Source organism: Leptosomus discolor, chromosome 17, assembly GCF_034619465.1.
Source record: "Leptosomus discolor isolate bLepDis1 chromosome 17, bLepDis1.hap2, whole genome shotgun sequence".
Lineage (NCBI taxonomy): Eukaryota > Metazoa > Chordata > Aves > Leptosomiformes > Leptosomidae > Leptosomus > Leptosomus discolor.
In genome coordinates, this window is record NC_141407.1 from 16,924,918 (window position 1) to 16,930,917 (window position 6,000).

Here is a 6,000-nt window from a genome sequence, read left to right on the forward strand (position 1 = left end):
TCTCCCCCGGCTCCCGCAGCCCACGCTCCCCGGCAGCCCACGGCCACTCTCGCCGCGGCTCTCCCGGCTTTTCTCTACCCGTGGTGTCGGGGCTGGTGGGGTGCTGGACAGGATCTGGCCGGCCCAGCCCCTGCGCTGCGGGAAAATGCGAAATGCTTGGAGAGAAGAGGGGAAGCAAAGCAATAAATGATGCCCAACGCTTCTGCCTCCCCGCCCTGCTCTCAGCCCCGGGGCAGAAGGCTGGAGCGCAGGATGCGACCCGGGATGGGGAGGTGGGGAGCAGCTGGCAGGAGAAAAAAGGGAGCGAGGGGTCGGGGAAGAGGTGGGAGAGGAGATGGGGGGGGATGAGCCGGCGGTGAAAGAGCCAAGCGCCGGAGCAGACAGACCCGGCGGCTCAGGAAGGCGGAGGAGCGTGGGGCTGGGGGGGTCTCTCCCCGCTGGGGAAGCGCAGGGGAAAGAGCTTCCCGGAGGATGTGGGGCACGGGGGGGGGGGGGGGGGGGGGGGGGAGGGGAGGGGGGTGGAGAGGAAGCGCTGGAGACAGCTGCACAACATCTGGCAGCGGCGTGGGCCACCCCCCCCCCCCCCCGGGACCCCGAGGCGGCCGAGCACGGGGAGGGGACCGAGCCAGCGCGACGTTTCCTGCCACCCCTCCGCTGCCAGATGTGCGCCCGCTCCCCGCCGTGGGCTGCACCCCCACCCGGCCCCCGGCACCCCCACCCTTCCTCCCCGCCGGCCCCTTTCCTCTGGGACATGCCCAGCACCTGCTTCCAGTTCAGTCCCAGTTCACCGGCGCTCCCAGGACCCCGTGGTCCCTGCAACACCCAGGGGACACGTGGCCCCGTCACCTCTGGCATCCCCATCCTTTGATGGCCATCCCAGCTCCCACGGAGTGGGCTGGAGGGGGACACCATCGTCTTCTGTCCCCAAATGGGGCGTGCTCCCCTCCGTGGCACCAGTGCTGTGCCAAGCGCCCAGCAGCCCCAGCCCTGCGCGGGGACCTGGCAGAGCGGGGCAGAGGGTGCAGGACCACCCCATCCCGACCGGCACTTCCCACCCAATTCCTCCTGCCTCAGATCCCGCTGGATGCACACTGCCCCGGGCAGGGAGCTGCCCATCGCCCGGCCCCGGCAAATAGCTGGGTGAGGTTGAAAAGCAAGACAGGATTAGCCGCGGGCAAGGAAAATAGCCTCTCTCCTCAAAAATAGCTTCCTGGGATTAAAAATAGCCAGAGGTCCCAAAGCCATTGCTGTGGGGGGATGCAGGCACCAGCTGGGCCGGGCCACCCGCTCCTGCGCTGTGGGACAATTAGGGGTATTATGGGGAGCTTAGGGCTCCTGGGAGCCATCTGGCCACGGGCAGAGCCCCTCAGAACCGGCCCTGTCTCAGGATCAGGCCCACTCCGGGTGATCCCAGTGAGCCCCATGATGGGGATGGTCCCCAGACCCCGGTTCTCCCCCTTCCCAGGGGTGCTCTGGGCTGTCCCAGGGCACAGAGCAAGGGTTTTTTCCCATGAGCAGGATCAGGCCCGGCTGGGGGCAGGCGCAGGTGAAGCCCAGCCTGAAGCTTGGTGGGTGTCCCATGGCACAGGGGCTGCCCCGCTCCAGGGGCTGGAAACCCCCAGCCTGGGGTGATGCGGGGACACAGCCAGCCCCCACCTTGTCCCAGCCAGCCCCAGGGGGGGTTCTGCCCTGCGTTGCACCCTGCAAACTCCCGTCCCTCTCCCAGGACCTCGGGCAGGGCTGCTTGACCCCGACAGCTTGGGCTGAGCTGGAGCAAAACGATTCCCCTCGCTCGGGCAGGATACCCCTGGGCAGCCCCCAACTGGGAGCCACGTGTGGCTTTGGCCTCTGGGCATCTGCCAGCCGCCCTGGGGATGCCCATAGGACTTGGGGAACAGTGTCAGGCCATGTCCCCCTTCCTCCTGGCTCAGGGCACGGACAGGCGTCGAACGGCCCTTCCCGCCAGCCGCACCGTGCTGCTCCTCCCCACGCCGCAGGAAAGCGCCACCGAAGGCAGCCGGAGGGGAACGTGGAGCTCAGGTTTTCCCAGAAAGCTCCGGCATGGGCTGATCCCCGGGTGCGGGCAGCGATGGCCACACCACCACGGTCTGCACCGAGCCGCGGAGGCGGCCACCGGCACCCCCACCGCGTTGGGGACCCGCGGCAAAGGTGCTCTGGGGGATGAGGGGCGAGGACCACCGGTGTGTCACCAGCACAGCCAGCTCTGGGCGAGGGAACGGGAGCTGGGTTTGACATTTTCACCTCCACCTCCTGTTTTCTGCTCTCCTCCCACCCGGCGCTTGGAAACGGCTCCGCTTTCTCTCCCTGCTTTTCTTCCCGCATTTCCGCCGGCCCTGGGCTTTGCGCAACGTCTCCCAGTGGGAGAAGGAGAGCGGGGACCTCCTCCCGCTCAGATGGGAGGGCTGGGGGGCACGGGGGGGCCCGCAGGCACAAAGTATTGAGCAGGAGCCTTGCAAAGAAGAAATCCTCAGCTCCTGGAGTCACGGGAAAGTGCGAGTCGCCCGGCTCACGTTGCTACAGCCAGAAAGACGCTTCGGGGGCAAGAGTGGGAAGGGCTGGCAGGGGACGCCGGCGTGTGGGGACAGCCACCCTCGGGGAGTGGTGAGGTGGTGGTGGGAGCCTCTCCGTGCCCCCCCTGTTATCATCACCTCCATCCGCTCCCCAGCCCCCCTCTGCCCCCGCCGGGCATTAGCCAGCTGATCCCGCTCGCAGCCTCCCTAAGGCACTTATGGGGGTTAAAAACAGCAACTGTCCCAGCCCTGACCCCAGGGGACCCTCTGATGTCCCCAGCTCCCTCAGGGGGGTGGCCCTGGTGCAGGGTGGACACCCTGACCACCCCTCTGCGTGGGTCCTTTCCCCCCCCAACCGCCTCCCCTGTTCCAGGAGGGTCATGGGTGTCATCTCCCGGTCACCCCATCCCCTCCCAGCTGGGGCAGTAGGGGTAGATGTGGGGTGACCCACCCCCATCGCCTCCTCCCTGCCTTCCTGCATGGCGGGGAGGTGACGGGTGACATTAATAAAGGGTGCTGGGCCGGGGGACCGTGGTGGGGGCTGCTGTCTGCTGCAAAGGGCCACAGCAGAGGGGAAGGGGATCCCCCCCCCCCCCCAGCTGGTGTTCCCCATCCCAGCGCCCTCCTCCCTGCCTTCCCCAAAATCCTGCCCAAAGACAGGGAGATGAAAGCGGGGCTCACGCTGCCCTGCCTGCCCTGCCTGCCCACATCCTTCCCCACACATTCCTCTCCCTCCTCCAGCTCTCCGGGGGTGCCCAGCCTCGCTCAGCACCGCTGCAGCCCAAGCTGGAGGAGACCTTGGCGTTTTCCCCTCTGTTAAAAATAGCATGAGATTTATTTTCTGGCAGCATGGAAAGCCCCCGGGGCGGACGAGAGGAAGCAGCCGGGCTCGGGCAGGCCGGGGCGGTGGGGGGAGAAGGCAAAGGGCAGGAAATAACCCCCGGCAGCGGCGGCCCTGGCGAGGGGAAAATGCTCAGATGCAAACAGTGTGCGGTTAATGTGGAAACTCCCAGGGCAGCAGCCACAGCTTGGCCCTGAGCATCCTGCGCTCCGGTCAAGCTGCCTCCTCCTGCTCCCCATGGAAGAGTTTTGGACGCCCTGCATCCCACCCCCAGCACCCCAAGCCCTCTGCACGAGCACCTGGGTTTGCCCCGACACCAGCCCCACGGCCCCACGCCCTCCCTGGCACCCGCCGCCCCCCCCTGCACCTACAGAGGGGAGGTGGGATGCTGCGGGAGACCCTGGGGCGCTGGCAGGGGGACACAAGGGAGGGCCCTGCCTGAGAGAGCGTTTTGCATCCCCCCCCACCCCCTGCCCTGCCTTCCTTGGAGCTAGCCCAAATGGCTCCTTGAATGTGGGGCAGTTGGTTTCGGTCCCTGTCCCCCCCGCCACGACCGAGCAGGGCCATTCCCAGAGCAGAGGGGGGCATCTGCCTGCACATAAACCCCCCAGAGCTCTGTGCTGCCTGCCTCTTCCCAGCATTTCACTCCTGGGGGGCTCCCCCACGGGCTCCCACCCACCCTCCGAGGATGCTCATGGTGCTTCTGCCTGCACCCAGCTCCTGCTGTCCCCCTGCCCAATGCAGCGGGGAAGGGGTCGGGGCTGACCCCACTCCTGGCCAGAGAATCCTGCCCTTCCCCTGCCCACACACCCACCACCCCAGGGGGAACAGGACCCTCTGTTCCCCCCGGTTCCCCCTCTGAACCCTCCTCTCTCGCGATGCCCTCTCTGCGCCGCTGCCCCCTGCGACCTCCCTCTGCTTCCCGGGGGCCGGTTCCTATTTCCTGGGGACATTTTGGTTCTTTTCCCCCTTCCCCAGCCCGTCCGTTATCAGCCTCTCGACTATTTCCTCCCTGTCCACCCACCTGCTTATTTTAGCTGCTTCTTCCTTCCTCTCAGCTGCTTTTGGAGCAGAGTCCGGCCCCGCTCCCCCTCCAGCAGCCCCCACGCCAGCCACGCCAGCCCCCTGCCCGCCCGCATCCCCCAGCCCCTCCATCCCCAGCATCCCCTCGACACCCCAACCATGGCCAGGCGAGCGATGCCGGGTGCAGGCAGCCGTGGGGTGCCAGGCCACGCTGCCCACGGGCACAGTTCCCTGCCTGCCTGCCGGCTGGGTGCGGAGGCTCTATTTCAGGCAGGATCCTGCGTCGCTCCTCGGCTAATTGAAGCCTGCGGCTGCCCTTTCAGGCTCCTTGGCTCGCTGGCTGGTTCCTCTCCTCCCTGCCTGCGCTGCTCGCTTGGGTTGCCTGGCCTCTGCCTGAACCCTGCCTGCAGGCTCTGGCTGCCTGCGCCCCTGCCTGCCTCCCCCAGCCTGCGCTGGCTGCTGGAGCGCTCCACCGTGCAAACCGCTTTGCGAGGAAGCATCTTCCATCAGGGAAAAATAGATGGGTCCTAACCCCCCCTGCCCCTGCCTGTGCCCTGCCTGCATCCTCGCACCCTGCCGGCACCCCCGCACCCTGCCTGCATCCCCACATCCATCCCAGCACCCCCAGAGTGCGGAGGGCTTCTCCCCTGGCCAATCTTCAGCGTTTAAATCACATTTTCCGAGGGAGGTTGCGATGCTCCGTCACAGGAGAGGGTTGGCAGGCGCTGTCACCCAGCACTGACCCTGCCAGGAACCCACCAATCCCCCAGGACCCCCCCCCCCACCGCCCCCCACCCCAGGCCAAGCTCCCAGCAGCCGCTGTCCCCATTCCCGGCGTGTTTCGGAGCGCGGGGGCTGCCGGGGAGGGCTCCCAGCGTGGCGCTGCCAGCAGAGCCGGGAGATGTCGGCAGCCCATGATTTATTTACAGCTCTATCTTTGCAGGGAGCGCCTGTCCTGCAGGGAGGGATCCGGCTGCCGGGGAGAGCCACCGGCCACCCTCCTGGGGGCTTTTCTCCCCACCCGGGGCTGGGCGATGCCCCCCTGCCCAGGGGGAGGACGCAGCCCCCTTTGAGGCCCCTTCTCCCCCTGCCCGGCATCGGCCATCGAGCGGGATGGGGGGGAGACGCTTCCTGACACCCCTGCTGTCACCCTGACCCAGCCAGCAGCTTTGGCCTCGCCACTGCAGTGGCTCGGTCCCTCGGTGGTGACAGGGACGTGTGGCTCGGGTGCCGTTTCCAAGGTAACCCTGGATGAGCGAGGCCTCTGCATCCTTCCATGCCCCCGCATCCCTCCATGCCCCCGCATCCCTCCGTGCCCCCACACGCCAAAGAGCCTCCTGGGGCGTCGGTGGGGGCAGCGGCAGCTCAAGGGACAGGGATGGGGACAGGGACAGAGAGGGTCCGACCACAGGGAGGAGGGGTGGGGAAGGGGAGAGGTGCAGGACATCCCTCCCCACCCCATTCCCAGCACAGCCGTCCCCTGGGCATGGGTGTGTTCGACCTGTCCCAGAGACGGGACCTCGGGGACCTCGGGGACCAGGTCAGGGTGTTCCTGTCCTCCCTCCTGGAGCACCTCCCAGGGAGAAAACCAGAAATAGGAGCTGT